General features: G+C 42.1%; 1 protein-coding gene across 6 annotated transcripts in view; it reads right to left on the reverse strand.

Moving 5' to 3' along the window:
- Nucleotides 1-22,193, reverse strand: part of LOC138749563 (nitric oxide synthase, inducible-like) — a 308,564-nt gene that overhangs the window by 191,724 nt on the left and 94,647 nt on the right. The window lies entirely within an intron of this gene.

The raw sequence follows: 22,193 nt of genomic DNA on the forward strand, positions 1-22,193 counted from the left end.
GCAAGGAAAAAGGCCCTTTTGTCCTATGAGCTTGAACCACTCAAATACACCCAATTAACTTACAACCCCAATAGGTTTTGAAAAGTGGGAGGAAACCCAAGCACCCGGGGAAAACCCACGCAGATACGGGGAGAACGTACAAGCTCTTTACAGACGGTGTGGGATTTGAACCCCAGTCCCAGTTGCTGGTGCTAATATACTATGGCACTGATACAGCGTGGTGCTAACCGCCACTCTCGTCATGGCACATGATGGGGCAGATCTCTCAGTCAGATCCATCCCAACTTCTTCAGTCTACCCACGTGACTGAAGTCCTTCATCCTCGTACATTAAAGGGAGAATGGGGCTAGTTTACATGATCTGTCCTCACAATTAAGCCTTTTAGGATGAAACTTCAATGGACCATTTAATATTTATCCAAAGATGGTTGAGTGGGGGATGTATACATGTTGTAGTGCGCGTCGAAAGAACCAAAGACTTGTTGATCCAAACCAAGGCTTTCATTAACTAAAAGACTGGAGCGTATCACATGTAGGTCGACCAGTCCAGAATGACCTGGTCTGGCTTGGAGCAATCCTTTCAGACCTGCCAGTAGGTGTGGCTACACTCTCAGCCAATCACAGTCATCCTACACTACCATCTGTACATAGACACGTTGGTGATAGAATCTATATGATCACACATGTTAGGAGCAGATTCAGTCAAACAGAAATCATACTAGGATGGTCTTCTGCATGACTACAAATGAAAAAATCCATTGCTTGCCAAGGTACAAATTAGTTTAACAAAACTGAAGAAGGGCAGTTTTTTTCTTGAAAGCTTTTCCAATTGTGGTAGAACACAATTAGAGACTGTTAATAGTCTGTAATACTAAATTTATTAGACTGCAATTCTAAAGCAGTTGATCCCCCAGAGACTGGTTATCATTATCATTATCATCAAGAATACCTCAAACAGCACGAGAGCATTTGAAAGGAAGCTACACAGGACCACAGCAGAAAGGAGTAGGTGGGGGATGGTAAAGGGCTAGATAAGGTCAAGTAGAAGAATGCTTATAAAGGGTTCAAAGACCAGCAAAGAATGACCTGTTTCTACAGTGAGCCCTCAATGTGATGCAATGGCAGCTATTCCTCAGAGCTCTCAGGCAGTGAACCTGCCCCCAAGACATATCCATCCATCACACAGTATCTTTGACCCACTACCATCAGGAAGGAGGTACCGGACCATCAGGATTGCCAGACTGGGAAATACCTTGTTCCCCACAGGCTGTGAGATTGACGAACGGTACCCTGTGACCAATGTTCCCTCTAACTTTTAATCGTCAGTGTGTGCAAAAAATCTTACGCTGTGCAAATTTTCTTCCTGTGACAAATGCATGTGAATGGATGTGCAAATGTCAACATGAAATTGTTTCAAGATCATTTTGGCACAGCCTATCTCTCATGGCTAATAAAACTGTATTGGCATGTTTTAATATAATCCAAGTATGATTGCATTCTACAAAATAATGGATTTAGTTAAGATTTTATTCTATACTTTAAACTACTTAGTTCAATTTGTTGTTCCATTAAATCTTTTGTGCACTGGTTGTAAAACGTGTACGTGGGTGCACACGTGCACAACTTAGAGGGAACAGTGCCTATAACTGAGTAAATTACTCCAATATATTTACATATATTTATTTTACATCTTCATGCATATATGTGATTATTATGTGGTGTGTGTATATGCAGGCACCGTGGCCTGGAAAAACGCTGTTTTATCTGTATGTATATGTACAGTTGTCTGAGAGCCAAGAAAAGTGCAGAGAACAAAACAAAGGACTCTACATCACCTTTGTTGACCTCACCAAAGCCTTCGACACCGTAAGCAGGAAAGGGCTTTGGCAAATACTAGAGCGCATCGGATGTTCCCCCTCAACATGATTATCCAACTGCACGAAAACCAACAAGGTCGGGTCAGATACAGCAATGAGCTCTCTGAACCCTTCTCCATTAACAATGGCGTGAAGCAAGGCTGTGTTCTCGCATCAACCCTCTTTTCAATCTTCTTCAGCATGATGCTGAACCAAGCCATGAAAGACCCCAACAGCGAAGACGCTGTTTACATCCGGTACCGCAAGGATGGCAGTCTCTTCAATCTGAGGCGCCTGCAAGCTCACACCAAGACACAAGAGAAACTTGTCCGTGAACTACTCTTTGCAGACGATGCCGCTTTAGTTGCCCATTCAGAGCCAGCTCTTCAGCGCTTGACGTCCTGCTTTGCGGAAACTGCCAAAATGTTTGGCCTGGAAGTCAGCCTGAAGAAAACTGAGGTCCTCCATCAGCCAGCTCCCCACCATGACTACCAGCCCCCCCACATCTCCATCGGGCACACAAAACTCAAAACGGTCAACCAGTTTACCTATCTCGGCTGCACCATTTCATCAGATGCAAGGATCGACAATGAGATAGACAACAGACTCGCCAAGGCAAATAGCGCCTTTGGAAGACTACACAAAAGAGTCTGGAAAAACAACCAACTGAAAAACCTCACAAAGATAAGCATATACAGAGCCGTTGTCATACCCACACTCCTGTTCGGCTCCGAATCATGGGTCCTCTACTGGCACCACCTACGGCTCCTAGAACGCTTCCACCAGCGTTGTCTCCGCTCCATCCTCAACATCAATTGGAGCTCTTTCATCCCTAACGTCGAAGTACTCGAGATGGCAGAGGTCGACAGCATCGAGTCCATGCTGCTGAAGATCCAGCTGCGCTGGATGGGTCACGTCTCCAGAATGGAGGACCATCGCCTTCCCAAGATCGTGTTATATGGCGAGCTCTCCACTGGCCACCGTGACAGAGGTGCACCAAAAAAAAGGTACAAGGACTGCCTAAAGAAATCTCTTGGTGCCTGCCACATTGACCACCGCCAGTGGGCTGATAACGCCTCAAACTGTGCATCTTGGCGCCTCACAGTTTGGCGGGCAGCAACCTCCTTTGAAGAAGACCGCAGAGCCCACCTCACTGACAAAAGGCAAAGGAGGAAAAACCCAACACCCAACCCCAACCAACAAATTTTCCCCTGCAACCGTGTCTGCCTGTCCCGCATCGGACTTGTCAGCCACAAACGAGCCTGCAGCTGACGTGGACTTTTTACCCCCTCCATAAATCTTCGTCCGCGAAGCCAAGCCAAAGAAAAAAAAAAGAATGTACAGTCAAATTTGATCTTGAAACTTAAAGCTGCAGTGGAGTTTGTTGCAGGAAAGTCTTTGATCGTCTTTTACAAAATGATGTCTGCTTATTTTACACACACAGCTTCAACATACATTCTGACCTAGGGTGATTCCAATTTCAAAATGTCAATAGTAATGAGATTAAAGATGCCGCTTACAGATACTGTGCTGATGTATTGATACTGTGTAGTAGTGGCAAAACACAGACAATAAAAGATTACAGCTCAATACAGGCCCTTCAGCCCAAAATGTTGCGCCGACCTCTATAAACCTACACAAAAAAAACCTTCCCTACCCTCTGTTTTTCTTTCATCTATGTGCTTGTCTTGGAGTCTTTTAAATGTCCCAACTGTACCAGCTTCTACCACCACCCGTGGCAATGGATTCCAAACACCCACTACTCTCTGTGTAAAAAAAAAAGTACTCCTGACATCTCCCCTAATTGTCTCTCCTCTCTCTTTGTACAGATGTCCTCTGGTGTTTGCTACTCTCGCCCCAGGAAATAGGTTCTGGTTATCTACTTTATCTATGCCTCTCATACATAATCTTGTAGTCCTCTCATCCGTCTTTTCCCCACGGAGAAAAGCCCTAACTCTGTTAACCTTGCCTCATAAGACATGTTCTCTCACCCAGGCAATGTCCAAGTAAATCTCCTCTGCACCTTCTCCAAAGCTTCCACATCAGAATCAGAATTTATTGTCATAGTGCAAACGTGCATAATTATAATCATCTTACAACATGACTATAAATAAAAAAAATTAAAATAATAGTGCATGAAAAGTAAGGAGTGTCTTTGGTTCATTGATTATTTAGGAATCTGATGGCAGTGGGGAAGAAGCTGTCCTTGTGCCTTTGAGTGCACTTACCTTTTCCCCAATGGTAGCAGAGTGAAGAGGGCATGGCCTGGGTGGTGGGGGTGTTTGAGGATAGAGGCTACTTTTTTCAGACACCACCTCATGTTGATGTCCTCAGTGGAGTGAAATCTGGTGCCTGTGAGAGACTGAGTTAACAACCCTCTGGAGTTTATTCTTGTCCTGAGGGTTGGCATCTCCATATCAGACAGTAATACAATCAGCTAAAATGCTCTTCGCAGCACACCTGTAGAGGTTTATGAGAGTCTTCGGTGACTTACCAAATCTCCTCAGACACCTCACAAAGTATATCACTGGCGAGCCTTCTGTGGAGACTCCAGGACAGATCCTCGGAGATCTCGATATCCAGGAAATTTGAAGTTCTTGACCCTCTCCACTACTGAGCCTTCCTGTAAAGAGTTGACCGAACTGAACACAATATTCCAAGTGTTGTCTAACCAGAGTTTTATAGATCTGCAATATTACCTCTTGACCGATGAATTCAATCCTTTGACTAGTAAAGGCCTTCTTAACTATTCTATCAACCTGCCAGCAACCTTGAGAGATCTACGGATTGGAATCCCTAGGATCCCTCGGTTCTTAAACACTGTTATCTTCCATTAACCATGTTCAAGTTTGACTTCCCAAAATGCATCACCTCACATTAATCTGCTACTTTTCTGCCGAGCTTTGCATCCTGTCTATAACCAGTTGTAACCTTTGACAACACTATCCATACCTTCAACCTTCATGGAATCTGCAAATATCCTGTCCCATCTCTCCACTTCTTCGTCCAAGTCATTTATAAAAATCACAAAGAGCAGGGGCCCCCTTTGCAATACTGACCTCTAGGAAGAATACTTTCCTTCCACTACTACTTACATCTAGTCAAGCTCTTTCAATTCAGTGTTTGTAGCTTGAGGTGAGGCACGGGAACACACGAGAGGCTGCAAATGTTGGAATCTGGAGCAAAACACAATCTACTGGTGGAACTCAGCAGGGTCAAGCAGCAACCGAGGGAGAAAAGGAATCATCTCATTCATCCTTCAATTGAATGAGCCAATTTTGAACAGATCAATTGATAAATTTAGGTGCCACAGGTGGTGCTTAACTCCAATGAAAATAAGGAAAATACTGATCAAAACAGAAAGAAAACTCGGCTATTCTTCCATGTAATTCTTGGCCTGAATCTCCTAAAAGCAGTTTTGATGTTTCAAAGGATGAAAGGCCTCAGAAATAAAATTCTGCAGAGCCATTCAGCAGGTTGCCAATTCACAATCAGCCAAATTGCCCTGCTCCATAAGGTCAAATTCTAGTGGAAGCAAAGTTTTGCAAATAAAAGCAGGCCGACTGTGTAGATCTGACCGTATTCGTTCTGCATACTTTTCATGTGCAGGGTAATATATTCGTAAGTTATGCACCTGTTTTGATGTTCAGACCTTTGTAGTTCGTCGTGAAGAGCCCCGGTTGGTGTTCATGGCTGTTGGTTGCTAGGCTATCGTTTACAAAAGCTGTGTTGGAGGGATTGATGTTTCAAAAAAGCCCAACTTATTCCTAACAAACTCATGACTGAGAACCTAATGAGCATTATGTTAGCTGACAACTGAATCAGGCTTTATTGCCAATGCATTGGTCAAGATAAGATTTGGGGTTTGTTTTCAGGTCTGAACGATATTATCTTGGTCCCCGTCTATTTCCTTTTCCCCAGTTACTTGCCGTTGAGGGGGGGGGGGGGGGGGTGACATCCTTCCTCCTGAGCCTGCTGTTCGTTTAAGTGCTCATTATGTGGCCACAGTACCATTGGGCAGGAGATGCCAGAATTTTGACCTAGCATTGATTAGGAATGGCCAATTGAGGTCGTCTGTTACATGACACAGTGTGTCTGTGGTATTGCTGCTCTTGTCTTCTGAGTAGAGGTTGGAGGCCTGAGTAAATCTATCTTACAAACAGCTTTGCAACCCACATCCCAGTCTGACATGGCACACAACCGATCCTAGATTTACAGTGTAAACTGTTTCATCTTGAGTGGATCTCTTTGGAAAATCAGCTCCTACGTCAATTTTTGCCTACATCTGAGTATTGATGGTGATAAAAATATGGAAGACTAATACAGGTTGAACCTCTACTCTCCCGAGCTCTGTGGTATGGCAACTCCTGTGGTCTGCCACATTTTGAATCTGCCATCAATAGTAAAAATTCCTGACAGTGCAAGACTCAAACCCGGTTTCCAAGAGTTGGTGCTGTAAAGGTTGAATCTGCCGTGATCGGGTCTGGGGTTTGAGTCCCGGGTTGTCTGTCACTGGTGTTGTGCTAACTGCTAAGCCAACCGTGTCGCCCACAGTATTACCTCCTGTTTTAAGCTTTGTTCTACCTTTGATATGTTTATCAAAGGTAAACTTAGGGGTCAATTTCTGGTTTCTAGCATTTTCTGCATCCAGCATTGGCCAGGAACTGACGTCGCCAGATTAAAGATATTCAACCTGTACATAAAATAGTACAGTAATATTCAATCCTGACCTTTGTGGAGTTTACATGTCCTGTGATCACGTGGGTTTCCCTTTGATGTTGCAGTTTACACCCATGTTTCAAAGACATGCAAGTCGATCGGCTAACTGGCCCCTGTGAGTTACCCCAGTGTGTATGAGTGGCAAAAGAATCAGAGAAAGTGAGATAGAATAGGTTGGAGAGAATTGTTGTGGATTGGAACTGGAGCTTCTTCTTGATGGGCCCAAATGGACTCCATTCATATCATAAGAAAACCTGAGAAAAAAATTATCTTGAATTCAATTAATTATTTTATACATATTTGAATCAAAGGTATAGCTGAATCAGAAATTCCATAAGCAATAGTTAAACGAGAGACCTCTCGAAACAGTGAAAATTAAAAAAAAAACACAGCAGATACTCAGAAATCCAAAATAAAAGCAGAAAATGTTTAAAAACTCAGCAGTCTTACTGCATCTGTGGAAAGAGAAACAGAGTTAATGTTTCTCGTCAGAACGTCCATAGGAGTTGAGGAAGGGCTTGTGGTGTGGCCACTCAGAGACTAGTTCTTTGATTGCCACAGCTTTTGTCGAATGCCAAAAATGACCAGCTCAGGCCCGAAACATCGGTTATATATCTTTACTTCCTATGGGCGCTGCAAGACCTGCTGAGTTCCTCCAGCATTTCTGGGTTTTTACCATGTTTCTAGTTGAAGCCCTCCCTGCTCCCCCCTCCTCCCCCCACCCCTCACCTTGTCAAATTAGTTCTTCAAAGTCTCAAGCACCAACACCGTTGGCGAAAGTGCAAAAACAGATTGTAAATCACCTCGAGTCTGCTAGAAATTGAATTTGTTCTCATGTGCCACATTTCACAGTCTCAGCCCGTCCAAAGAATTTTACAGCCAATAGTATGTTTTAGATGTGGACTCACACTTCTAATGCAAGACATTCAGCAACTAATCTGCACACTACATGCTCTCTCGATGAGCAAATAAGCTGTCTCGGTTAATGTTGAGGAGGGACAAGTAGTAACTTATTTGTGAGGGGATAAAGTAAGTGCCCAATAGGCTTGATCCAGGAAAAGGAATAAAGAGGAGTTAAGTTTCAATATAAGGAGAGAGAGAGAGAGAGAGAGAGAGAGAGAGAGAGAGAGAGAAAGAGAGAGAGTGAGAGAGAGAGAAGAAAGAGGGTGCCAGGCAACAGATAATGGATCTTCGCACGAATCAAATCGCACAAAAGAACAATAGTGGAAATTACTCCTGACATTCACAGTTCAGAGCAGAGGTCATCACATCTAGCGAGACTGATAATGTCCTGCTGCCTCTTACGATACCACTCAATGTTCATGTTCTTCTAGTTGTCATGTGGCTACCTTTCAAACCAATGCTCAGGCTTCATAAAGGTCAAAGACACAGTCTGTCGCATTCTCGATTACTGGACTGAGGGCCTCGCTCGGGTGATCTTGAAAATCTACATCATTGACATTACATCTGAAAAATGGACAAAATTCGAGATCTGGAAATAGTTCAAAAACTTGAGATCATTTTAAACTCCTAACAGATCCTGGTGGCAATTTTACCAAATGACAGAAGGCTACACAGAAACCCTGACATTTTGACGACCCAAGCTGCTCCTTGACTTCACGAGTTTTTCCCAGAGTCTTGCGTTTGGAAGAATGAGAGGTAATCTCACTGAAACATACAAATACCCTGTGGGACTTCATGGAGCAAATGTTGAGTTGATGTTTCCCCTGCTGGAATGTTTGGGGAATCAGGAATCACAGCCTCAGAATCAAGGGTTAGCCATTCAGGACAGAGATGAGGAGGCACCTCTGCACCAGAAGATAGAATTACTACTCAGAGGGGACACTGAAACTCAGTCGCTTGATGTCTTCAAGACCAACGGATTTTCAAGTTAATTTATCGATTGTACCAGTACAATCCGTCGAAACAGTGTTCTTCGGTCGAGAGAGCAAAATGAGGCAAATGCACTTACAATCAAAACACACAGACAAGAACAGTACATATAGTTAAAGTAAATATCATTAATAAATAGTGGAGACTTGGGGAGTTGTTTTAAAAGTGCATCAGTCATTCAGCAATCTCACTGCTAGTGAGGAAAAAAGCTGTTCCTCCGGCTGGTGATTCTGGCTCGAATACTTCTTTTTCCCAGCAGGATGCTGCACATGGGGCGGTGGGGATCCTCACTGATTTTACGATATTCAGCGAATCAAGGGCTTTGGGGGGTTACTGCTGGAAAGTAGTGCTTTGTTAAAAGCAGCCATGGTAGAACAGACGTTTTTATATTGCCAGAAGCACAGCGTTGGTTTTTGAGAAAGTACTTTGCCAAGAAGTACATTTTTGTTGCCTATAATCTGCATTTTCTGCCCATCTAGTTTTCTGCATTGGCCTAGAAGTATTTTTGTAACCTCATAGCAAAGGGGTTCAAGGCTTAGTTTGTCCTTGAAATAAACAGATTTGCCAGTCGCTGTATACATTGCTCATTATCCTCTCTGCTTACAATTACAAGACTGGGCCATACCTAATTCTTGTAACTGACAAACCTCATTTCTTTCACAAGCAACTAAAAAACTCTTGAATCCTAATAATTGACAGAGCATCTATTTATTAGGTGACTGCATTCAGGAGGCTGTCTTGCATGATATGCAATGATATTTGACACACAACATTATTATGTCTTCAGAAAACACAGCACTTTTTAACAAAGGTAACATTCATAGGATAGGGCATTTATTAGCAAGGCCAGTATTTATTGCCATTCATTTTTGCACTTTAAACGAGTGACTTACTAAGCAATTTCTGACGTCAATGAAAGGTCAACAATGGTGTGGGTCTGATTTAAATTTTTTTTAAATTTAGACGTACAGCTCTGCAGCTGGCCCTTCTTGCTGCTAAAATACCCCAATTGAACTACAACACCCATAGGTTTTGAAGGATGGGAGGAAACCAGAGAAGCCGGAGGAAGCCCATGCAGACACGGGGAAGAACGTACAAACTCCTTACAGACTGCGCCGGAATCAGACGCAGGTCACTGGTGCATTCACAGCGTTGCGCTAACTGCTATGCTAAGCGTGCCAGATGTTCTCTCCTACAGTCTGATAATCTCATTGACAGTGGATTTTTAATTTACTTTTAATTTAACTAACTATATTTAAATTTTCCAGCAAGAATGGTGGAATTTGAGCTCTCCTCTCAGTTATTGCAACTAATCCAGCTGGCCTAACCTCTATGCCACTACACCGGTTTAGATAGTGTTCATGTACATAAATAATGTGATTCAACCTCAAATAGCAAATTTTCTACCGTGACTAGTAACCTGAGGAAAATTACAGGGCAAGGTGTTGGGCGCTACCAGTTATATCATTACACAAGGTAAAGTTTCCATTATTGTCACATAATACTACATTTAGAATGTAACATTCAAGAAATTCTTTAACTTTGTCTACTGTAAGGAAGTCAGAGAGTCACCACTTTGTCCAGCGCCCCTCACAGAAATGAGGCCCCATTGAGGAATGAGCTCGCTCCCCCTGGTTTACAAGACCAGTGCTCGAACCTCTCTGCTCTCCCAAAGGGCCTCAGACACTGACAGCTGCCTGATCATATTGGAGGTTTGGTCCTGGAGCTTAGGTTGCTGATAGCTTGAACTGGAGTTTGTGCGACTGCAGAGGCTGCAGGAGGGAGCCCTGGAAATGAATTGACAGACACTCAGCATCTCTGAAGGGACTCTCTTTTGCTTTTCTTTCTCCTATTGCCGGGCAATGCTCATTGCAACACTTTGTTTGCCTTACAAAAGATGAAGTACATCTTGTATATTACATCTTTTAATGTATTTTTACATGACAATAAAAAGAACCCTTTGAACCAGTGGTTCTCAAACTTTTTTTCCCACTCGCAGACCACTTTAAGTATTCCCTACGTTATCCGTGCTCTGTGATTAGTAAGGGATTGCTTAAGGTGGTCCATGAGTGGGAAGGGAAGATTGAGAATCACGTTCTAGACCCAATTGTTACTGAAATATTCTGCTTGAGAAAAATGGTCATTGGCCCATTTCCTTTGGAATTCTGAAACCGTGCACATGACGAGTCAATTAGGGACAATTAAAACAGTGGTTTTCAAACTTTTTCTTTCCACCCACAGACCACCCTTACTAATCACAGAGCACCTATGGCATAGGGAATACTTAAAGTGGTCTGTGAGTGGAAAGAAAAAGGTTGAGAACCACTTCTTTGAACCTTTGAAAATTCCTTTTGATCACTTTAGCTCTTGGGATCTGGAATTTAGAATAGCAACTGACAATGAAGGTTTGTTGTTTTCCGTATTTAGCATCAGCCGTTAGTGTAACATGTGCACAGCTCAGGCGCCTTTTGCAAGTTGTCCTTTTTTGGGTGTTTTGGGAACCATTTGGGATGGTCTATATACTGCATATAGGAAGGACTTTTTTCAGTGCCAATTAGTCCTTCTCACACTTGTAACATCGAACAGGCTTTTTATTGGGCATTTATAGTTGACAGGGCCAGAATTTCACCTTCATACCACCCATTGCATAGCAGAGTTCTCACCAATGTGTCAAAAGGTTGAGTGTTCAAGTCTCATCCGGTAGCTTAGCTCAAGTTTTTTAACAAGGTGGGCTACACTACATGTAGTGATGCCTTTATTTGGCCTCTGTGCCCTCACCAAAGTTTATCTCTTGACCAGTAGCAGGACAACAGATTTTCTGTCATATTTCCAACATTACAAGTCATCTGAAATTGAATTGTGTTTCATTGGAAATTATATCATTCATCCATGCCTTTCTGACGGCTATTGGATCACCAATTTTAGTCCTTGTCACATTTTATTTCAAGAAATCAAAACAACATTATGTAGTGGGGTAGCACAATTGGTGTAGTGGTTGGTACACTGCTATTACAGCGTCAGTCACCTGGGTTCAAATCCAATGCTGTCTGTTAGGTGTTTGTATGATCTCCCCGTCTCTGTGCAGGTTTCCTCTAGTGCTCTGGTTGCAGGTCAATTGGTATATTTGGGGGTGGGTGGGGTGGCAGGCCACGGGTTCATGGGATGAAAGGGCCTGTTACCGTGCTGAATGTCTAAATTTCAATTTAAAGTGAAACAGAAACAGGTACACGTGTCTGTGCTGAACATGATGTCCAAATCAAACTCAAACTCTTGCACATGAGAGAAAAATTGTTTACAACTTTGCAATTTAATGCTATTAAAGATTGGCTGATACATTAATCTTGCAGCAAAAATATATCCAAACAAGTATTGTCCATATTAAGGAAGCTTCTAAAAAGTAGGCACCTTCTGTGAATTTGGTCTATTGATCCCAGAGTGTGGGTGTTAGATTGGACTTGTCCCTGTGACTAAAGCTTGAAAACAATCTAATCTCAACTGATTTGCACTGTTTACCCGTAATGTCTCTTCTTTGATGCTTGTGGTCTTGTTCAATATATTTATCATCAAATAGCGCTGTGCTTTAAATGTACACAGAAAGGAGAACTGGAGGCTGTTGGGAGACATACACACAAAGGTTGCTGCTGGATCTGGAGTTCACCCAGAGATCGGAGTTGGAACAAGTTTTAGAAGTAATGTTGGTGAGAGAAGTAAAAATTCAAAAAGTGGGCTGAGAGGAGGTGTGAATGGGAAATGGCAGCAGCATTAACTAAAATAGTCGAATTAACTGGGGACACAGAGGAGACTGAAGATGCTGGAGTTCAGCGCAAACCCAACTATCTGCTGAGTTCCTCCTGGTTGTTTTTTGTAGAATTACCTGCTGGGTCCACAAGGGGGGAAAGAATCTAGTTAAAAATGAAATAAATTTGAGTGGCATTGGTATCATGTAGAATGGAAATTGGGAGCATTAAGAGGTCATTTGAACACTGGAGTCAGTTCTGCTATTAGTCAAAATCACAAATGACCTCAATGCCATTTTCCTGAACCATCTCATTGGACCATATCAGAATCAAAATTTATTGTCATGAACAAGTCACAAAATTTGTTGTTTTACGGCAGCATTATTGGTATAAATTGCATTTAAAAATAAACAAGTGGGAAAGGAAGAGAATGTGAGGTAGTATCTGCAGTTCATTGTTCATTCATAAATCTGATGGCAAAGGGGAAGATGACCTTGTACCGCTGAGCGTTTGTCTTCCAGCTTCTATATCTCCTTCCTGATGGTAACCGTGTGAAGGGGGCATGGCCTGGGTGGTGAGAGTCTTTTAGGATAGAGGTTGCTTTCTTTAGGCACTGTCTCTTGTAGAGGTCCTTGACGGAGTGAAGACTGATGCCCATGACGGCGCTGGCCTCCAAAGTATTTTCCTGTCCTGTGCAATGGCGCCAAACAGTAATGCAATCAGTCAGAATGCTCTCCACAGTACAGCTGTAGAAATTTGCAAGAGTCTGTGGACTCTCAAAGTACAGCCATTGGCCAGCCTGCTTCATGACTGCATTGACATGGAGACCCCAGAACAGACTTTCAGAGATGTTGACACCCAGGAATTTGAAGTTCTTAACCCTTTCCACTACTGAGCCTTCGATGAGAACATATGATGTAGGAACAGAATTCCATTGCTTCCATTAATATCCAAAAACCTCTTGCTCTCTGTTTTGAATGACCTTTGAGTTTGGCGTAGATTTGCCACCTACAGTGTGAAGACTTTTCTCTCATTCCCAATGCTAAATGTTTACCCCTTGGACATGTCTGTGAGCAGAAGAGGCCAATTTGGAAATACAAAATTACTAAATTAGGATGGGCTTGGGGTGATAATGAAAACCCCCTTTAGCATGTGTCTATATAGGAGACGACCCTAGAGGATGGCGATCACGACAGCTGACCAGTGAGGTGCTCAGCAGCTGAAGGACCCACAGAACCTGCAGGCTGCTGGGTACTTGAGGTGGAACAATCCACAAAGCAGGCTGTGGGCTGCTGGAGACTGGCTCACGGAACCAGATATTGGAACCAGGATTCGAGAGGAAGCCGAGGACAAGAATGACTCCCAATGGGCCTCAGGTGCTGAATTCTTCCTAATCATACCGGAGGTTTGGATCTGGAGCTCGGATTGCTGATGGTTTGAACTGGAATCTGGCTGCAGAGGTTGTGGGAGCGCTGAAGATGAATCCATGCACACTCAGTGTCTCTGAGGGACTCTCTTTTGCTTCTCTTTCTCCTATTGTTAGGGGCACCAGGCTATCACTCACAGCGATTCTTTGCCTTACGGCAGACAAAAGTTGAAATGCATATTGCATATTACATTTTTAATCAATTATTATGTGACAATAAAAGGAACAACAATGACTAGAAGGCACGGGTTTAATTTTAAGGACAGAAGATTGGGGAAAGGGAAGTTTTTCAGAAAGAATGCTTTTCACTCTAGGATGTAGAAATTTCTGAAGAGTGGTAGAGGCATGTATCCATACTGCATGTAGTAAATATTTTGATGAGCATTTGGTATTGGCTACAGGCCAAGTGCTGGCAATAGGATTAGTCTTAATTGGTATGTGATGACTGGGGCAGGGCATGGTTAGCGAAAAGGCCTGGTCCCTTGCTATGTGGCCCTTTGTGACTGTGAAATTCATTGGATGTGTATTCCTTGCATGGGGATTGTAACAAATTGGAAAATGCTGAGTAAACATATGTAAAATTAACAATAGTTTCAGACCAAATCTTCATTGTTTTTGGGGACGAGTACAGAAATTGCTGCCTTGTGTTCCTAGAATCTTAAGAACACCTTCTTCTGTACGTTAATGTAGCAACTTTAACTCGGGAAAATAACCAAGGCTTTTCAACACAATGTCAGAAACCTATTATTTCAATAAGCCCACAAAATGATTCTTCTTACTTTCTAACTGCAGGATGTATTTTAACAATAATCTCAAGACAATAATCTCCTTGAATAATGTTACTTCCCCACACAAACCTAATGAGCTCCCAAAGGGATTAAGCCATCACAATAAAAAGTTCCTCTGAATTTCTTTGTGGATCAAGTTGTGTTTCCCTACATTTTACAATAGTACATTTTTGTTATTAGTTTATCGGTTTCCAATATTTCTTCCACGGGTCTATAAGTGAAAATGCTGTCATTTCTGAGGCCACTCAACTGTTATCACTTCTTGTTAAGTTTAATATCTTCATTGCTCATAGACCTGGTAAGGTTTGAATGTTCAATGTCACCCTCAGTGTCCTTTAAGGCTTAAGGAGCATGAAAAGCAACAACTTTTAAACTCCTCACTGAAAACACTGCAGATACAGTCTTTGATTCCCTACCTCCACCCAATTTTAGCACGTTTATTTCTGTAATATAAAATAGTTAATAATTAGATACTTCACTTTATTTTAATCCTGTCACTTACAAAAGGAAGCATTGAGCATATTCATCATTTTGCGTCAAACTTGTACTTTAAGTCTCAGCAACTGTCAACTTTCACTGAGGACTCTCACTTTAAAACCTGATACATTCACAAAAGCCTCGTTACTTATCCTGGAGGTATCAGTCTTATTCCTATCTGCAATTCCTGCCTGTGTATTCCTATTTTGAAAATGCAACAGAGAATCAACATGTTTCCTAAGAACCTGGGGGAAAAGAGGAAGTAGAGTCAAATAATTAAAGACTCATAAAAAATGGAAGAAGGGCTTTTAGCTACATGACTAATAAAGCATGCATCATTTATTTGCTATTCCTCAATTCAAGGTGACAATCCCTGCCACGATTAAATGACCGACGTGGAGGTGACTCAGCAATCTGACCCATGACTCACAGATCCTTCTACAGATATTACAGATGTTCCCAGAGTAAGTCCTACCCAGTTCTCCTTCCTTCCACATCACTCCTTTCACCCGTTAGGGCAAGATCATTCTCTTCAGAGCAAAGCCCACTAGATGGAGGCTGGGCTGCCAATGAGATTGATTTGTCCATAGTTTTTACATTTTAGAATCAATAACATGGTTTCTTCATTAATAACCATATTTCTGATTATAGTATCTGAGAGATGGTTATCCCTGCTACCTTTACTTGATGTGGCACCACTGTCATTCCTGGTTTGACAGGGATATCTCCTGTTAGTCTTATTTGTGAGAGTTGATGGTACAAGCTTTCTCATCCTCTTACAATAAACCATTACATTGCATACAACTTCCTTGTTTATCCATGTTGTGGGTGAACGCTGTTGTCATCCCTTATCTCACACACTGTTGTCTGGGTTGTTGGCTTGTAGAGCTCTCAGCTCTGACCTCTGCAAATCCGGTTGTTTAAGTGGTATTGTTCATCAAATATGGTGACTCACAGACAACCGTTCCCAAAGAGGGAGCGTCCAACACACAGACAGATCACGACTGAGACACAAGAGATTGCAGATGCTGGAATCTGGAGCAAAAAAAAACAAGCTGCTGGAGGAACTGAAACACCAAAGTCTGCAGATAGTGATTGTAGTAAAAGCACAGGAGGAACTCAGCAGGTCTCACAGCGTCCATAGGAGATAATGATATATGAGTGGGAAAGGAACATTGAGAAATGCTGCTCTAGACCTACTTCCTACTTAAATACTTTGCTTGAGAAAAATCGTCGCCGATCGTCTAACTCCTTTAGAGTTCTAAAACCCTGCACATGACAAGTCAATGAGGGGCGATTAAAACAGTGGTTCTCAAACTTTTTCTTTCCACCCACACACCACCTTAAGAGGTCCCTTCCTCATCACAGAGCACCTATGGCATAGGGGTTGCTTAAGGTGAATGCGAGTTGAGGGGGGCCCACCGGTAGAGTGGATGTAGGCCAAATGCAGACGAATGGGACTAGCTTAGCTATACAACATGGACTAGTTGGGCCAAAGGGCCAGCTTCAGTGCTGCTGTAGCTCCATAGCTATCAGGGTCTTTGAATGCTGATAAAAGATGTGCCAGAATGCTGGCAGTGAATCATCTACCTGATCTGAAACCGTACTTGTTATGGTGATGCCCCCCCCCCCCTCCAAGGTGGGGGTAAGTGTAGTATTCCAGGGTAATGATTCAGAGACTAAGAAAGAATGGCAATATCTATCCAAGTGTGAACATAGTCACAGTAACTTGAAAATGACTTACATTTAAAGCATCCTCCAGGCAAAGATACGGGTCAGGAAAGGCAAGTATTTTTCTATCAATTGAGCCATTGGACTTGTCTTTCAATTAGCTGGCAAGGTTTTCTGATGAAATGATGGGCATCAAACAGTTTTGCAAGATTTCAGACTATTTTCAGCATCGTCGTCCTATGAACAAAGCTCTCCACAGGGCAATACAACTGTAGGGTGTGCGTGGGAAGCCCACAGGAAGACTGTCACTTGATCACTGTGCCATTAAGCTAGTATACTTTCTTCTTTGCAAACAGCAGTGCAACATGCAAAAGAATTTTTATTGCAACTGTTCAATTTAGACATCAGTTGATTTTCCAAAAGCTTTAAATGAACAGAGAAACTATAACCAAAGTAATCAAATCTACCTATTGAAAGTCAATACAGGACAATAACCATTTCAATATATTGCAATTTTACTACCTGCAGGGCATGGTAGTGATGGGTTATATATATGCTTTGAATAATGGAGGTGCATTAACGTTCAAAGCGCTTTACATATCTCAGATCTGCATTGTCAGCCCCAGATTTCTGCACACCCTGGGGACAGAACATTCAACTTGACATCAAACTGAATGGATTTTATAAAGGCATGACCCACCTCCACACCACCCACCCGTCCGTCTCTCTCTCTCACACACACACACACACACACACACACAGAGGCAGGCTAGCTCACAAACTTTCCTTACAAATTCAAAAATACTTGCTCTTAAAGAATACGCCATTTAAATTTTGGTATCCTGTAGATCATGAAAGGTTTCAGAAGTAATTTTACCCAACTCCCCATCCACCACAAAAGTTATAGGCTAAGGATTCCTCTCATTGGCAAAAAGTGTGCCTTTGTGCAATGTTCTTCACTATTCTCTCTACACCCCACACTATTTGCCTTATTGCAACACTGGTGTCTTGTTTTTTTTGTTATTAGCTGTATCAGTTGCATTGCCTGGATAGTGTGCAAGATGAAGTTTCTTCCTGTATTTCAGTACAAGTAAACAATAAAAACAATTCATTCATTCATTGTTAATATCTCTCAAACTATTCTGTCAGAGTAGCTAAAATATTGGGCATGAGTTAATGACAATTAATAACAAGTTCAGGTGTCAATCAATGCCACTGTTCATGCAAATTATAACATTCCATACACTCAGGAGGGGAACAGTTTTCTACGTGTCATTTTAATTTGTGGCATTTAAATCTGATCTTTGCAAATAATTAATTGAAGCCAATGGATGATTTTCTCTTGAAAAGAGGGGATTCATTAGATATGTAGGTCATGGTATTACTGAGCATGCTATGTGACTAGAATTTATCTTTCAAATCTAATTTCCAGGGTTGTATGTTGCAGCCTTCTGTTAAAGCTCTTGGTGTTCCAGCATTAACCCTTTCAGTGGGGGGGGGGGGGGAAAACCCCAACCAGAACATTGGCACAGTCCTTAGTTCCGCAGCACTTTTCAGGATTGTTTCCCTCAGAGTAAGTTCAAAATCCCTGCTGATACTCTGAGTTATTGGTGACTCAAATATACTAGAAAATGAGTCCAAAACTTAATAACAAATCAAAAGTTCACTACAACCTACTTCTCCTGTACAATTCTCCGTGACTGACACCAGACTCCATGGAGCACTCCATTCAGGTCATGATTCCCAAAATCTTTGCATTTCTTGTTGGAAGTAGGCAGAAAACCCGTCTGATTGATGGAAGAAGTGTCCTTTCCAAAATTAGTCACCTTACATTTCCAATAAAGATCTCCATCACTTTAATAACTTCAGATGAAAATGGTGTCACAGCCCGAGTTATTATGTAAGGAATGGTCTGTGCTTAATCCATCATTGAATAATCATGTTTGCAAAGTATTTGTAAATTAGCCTTGGCACAATTCTGAGAGAGAATGCTTGGCCCTGAAATGTTTCTCCTTCCATGGATGTTGCTTGGCTTGCTAGGTGCTTCAAACACTTTCTGCTTTAATTTCAATATTCCAGTATCTGGAAGTTTTCTTGATTGCTGCAATATGAGGAGACAAAGATCTTTGGGCATCCTTGAAAAAGTTCAGAATCAGAATTTATTATCGTGAACAAGTCAAAAATTTTGCGGCAGCTTTACTACAATAACATATATATATATATATATGTGTGTGTGTGTGCACAAAAAGTAAAGCAGTGTCTTTGGTTCACTGATTATTCAGGAATCTGATGGTGGAGGGTAAGAAGCTGTCCCTGTGCCACTGAGTGCTCGTCTTTAGGCTCCTGTACCTCCTTCCTGATGGTAGCAGAGTGAGTAGGGCATAGCCTGGGTGGTGGGGGTCTTTGAGGATGGAGGCTGCTTTTTTAAGACACTGCCTCATGTAGATAGCCTCGATGGAGTGATGTCTGGTGCCTGTGGTGTTGCAGACCTAATTAACAACCCTCTGGAATTTTTTCTCGTCCTGAGATTTGGCACCTCCATAGAGACGGTGATGCAACCAGTCAGAATGCTCTTCGCGGTCCACCTGTAGAAGTTTTTGAAAGTCTTCAGTGACATACTGAATCTCCTCAAACACCTCACAAAGTATAGCTGCTGGCAGGCCATCTTCGTGATTGCATCAACATTGAATTGGAAACTATATGTTTTGTCATGGCCTGCTCTTCCCCAGTCAGGAAATTGTGGCTCTTTGAAATATAGTTTGCTGACTATAGGAGTTAGAAGGCCTGGTTATCTATATCTCATCCAAGTACAGAAGTGATAAGAAAAGTTTGATTTAGTAAGGAAGTTTTAGTGAGCTTAGGCCTGATTGTGCCCCTGCAAAATGCAGGAGGGTTATTTTTGAAGAATATTTTCTGTCTCTATATTCGCCATGTCCTTGCATTAGTGCCTGCTCAAATCCAATCAAGCATTTACGACATCTCCTTGCATTAGTGCCTGCTCAAATCCAACCAAGCATTTACGACATGTCCTTGCATTAGTGCCTGCTCTAATCCAACCAAGCATTTAAGACATGTCCTTGCATTTGTGCCTGCTCTAATCCAACCAAGCATTTTCGACATGTCCTTGCATTAGTGCCTGCTCTAATCCAACCAAGCATTTACGACATGTCCTTGCATTAGTGCCTGCTCTAATCCAACCAAGCATTTACGACATGTCCTTGCATTAGTGCCTGCTCTAATCCAACCAAGCATTTACGACATGTCCTTGCATTAGTGCCTGCTCTAATCCAACCAAGCATTTACGACATGTCCTTGCATTTGTGCCTGCTCTAATCCAACCAAGCATTTACGACATGTCCTTGCATTAGTGCCTGCTCTAATCCAACCAAGCATTTACGACATGTCCTTGCATTAGTGCCTGCTCTAATCCAACCAAGCATTTACGACATGTCCTTGCATTAGTGCCTGCTCTAATCCAACCAAGCATTTACGACATGTCCTTGCATTAGTGCCTGCTCTAATCCAACCAAGCATTTACGACATGTCCTTGCATTTGTGCCTGCTCTAATCCAACCAAGCATTTACGACATGTCCTTGCATTAGTGCCTGCTCTAATCCAACCAAGCATTTACGACATGTCCTTGCATTAGTGCCTGCTCTAATCCAACCAAGCATTTACGACATGTCCTTGCATTAGTGCCTGCTCTAATCCAACCAAGCATTTACCACCATCTCATTCCTCCCACTGCAGTGCCTATGATTTGCAACCTGTGAATGCTGGCAATATTTTATTACAACTCGTAATAAAATGTTACTCCACATGACCCAACCCTAACTCCCCCATCCACCCCTATTCCTTCTCTCCGAAACCTGCAAGTTTTTAAAACCCAGCAAAAGCAATGCTGTAGAAGCTCAGCAGGTCAAACAAAGATTCGGCCCCCTGCCTACATTTTGCTCATACCTTGATGGTGGGCTCCTGAAACCTTGGATATGTATCTATCTTTAGTACAGGTGAGTTTCTCCAGCATTGTGTTTTTACTTCAATCAAGGCATCTGCAAACTTTTGAGTTTTACTCTAATTTTTAATTTTTCTACTCCATTTCTGAACTTCTAACTTTATTTTCTGCTCCTGTTTTCCTCTTTGTCGGTGTGCGGAAGTGTGGGATCTGGTCATTCACCAGAAAGGAAAAGAGAGCCACCTGCCATTTCAAGGTAACAGACCAGGTCACAGTGAGCCCTCCTGCTCTCAAACAGTTAAGTGCTTTGACCCAAATAGTGCAGGGATCTAATGCCTGCATCTCAGATGTGTCTGTATATTGAGGTTTAATCCATCATCTTGGGGATTTATTTGATTTGCTAGAACCATCTGCCACAGGAGTTGAATGATGCACTGGCTATTATTTCAGGAAGTGCAGGATTACAGATGCTGCACTGTGAAAGGGGTTGTGTTCTGCATTGGGCTGGCTGGAGGCAGAGCTAATTATTCAGATTACACCACTCATTTAGGAAAAATAGCAGGAAAAACAATTGTCTTTTATTCCATTACCAATCCACTGTATTCCAGGAAAAAGTCCAAATCCACACCCTATGAATGAACAGCCTAATATTTCCATGTCAAAATGTCAGAGCATTTTGAAAAAAATAAAATGTTTTAAATTGTTTTATTATTGGATTTTAAATTAATTAAGGTCCCATCAGATTACTTCTTACATTATTTAGATTTTAAAATCACTTTATTTATTTATTTAAAACAATTTTTTTTTAGACATACAACATGGTAACAGGCCATTTTGTCCCATGAGTCTGTGCTGCCCAATATCCCCCAATTAACCTAGAGCCCCCGGTATATTTTGTACTGATTTCCCCCAATTAACCAAGAGCCCCGGTACATTTTGAATGGTGGGAGGAAGCCCACGCAGATACAAGGAAAACATGCAAACTCCTTACAGACAGCGCAGGATTTGAACATCAGTCCTGTTCCAATCGCTGGCGCTATAAAGGTGTTGCACTAACCCCTCTGCCGACCATGCCACCACTTCTTATTGATCATTTATCAATCTTTCTTAGTTTCTCATTTCTCCTTTATGACATAAACATTATCTTGAGGGAAGGATCTTGTTCAGGTAGCATCTTCAAGTTTTCTCGTATCTCTCCTCTGCAACATTAATCTCTAAGTGACAATTCAAAGAAATCCTTTTAACTGAAAGGATTCATCGTCTTAACAATGCTGGGATTAATTGTAGGAACACAGTATGGATGCACAAAATAGAAGATTTCTGAATATCATGTAAAGATTCTGAGCAAAGCTGATGAAGATGATTTTTATCCTGTGCTTTTTGGCCTGTAAAGTGGTGGTTCTGTTCATGAGTAAACCACAACAAGAAACTACTGTACTATAAGACCTAGAAGCAGAAATGGGCTATCCAGCCCATTGAGTCTGCCCCGCCATTCAATCATGAGCTGATCCATTCTCCCCCTCAGCCCCACTGCCCAGCCTTCTGCCTATAACCACTGATGCCCTAGCTAATCAAGAATCTATCAATCTCTGCCTTAAATACACCCAATGACTCGGCCTCCATACGGCCTGTGGCAACAAATTTCACAGATTCATCACCCTCTAGCTAAAG

Source organism: Narcine bancroftii, chromosome 14 (assembly GCF_036971445.1).
Source record: "Narcine bancroftii isolate sNarBan1 chromosome 14, sNarBan1.hap1, whole genome shotgun sequence".
Lineage (NCBI taxonomy): Eukaryota > Metazoa > Chordata > Chondrichthyes > Torpediniformes > Narcinidae > Narcine > Narcine bancroftii.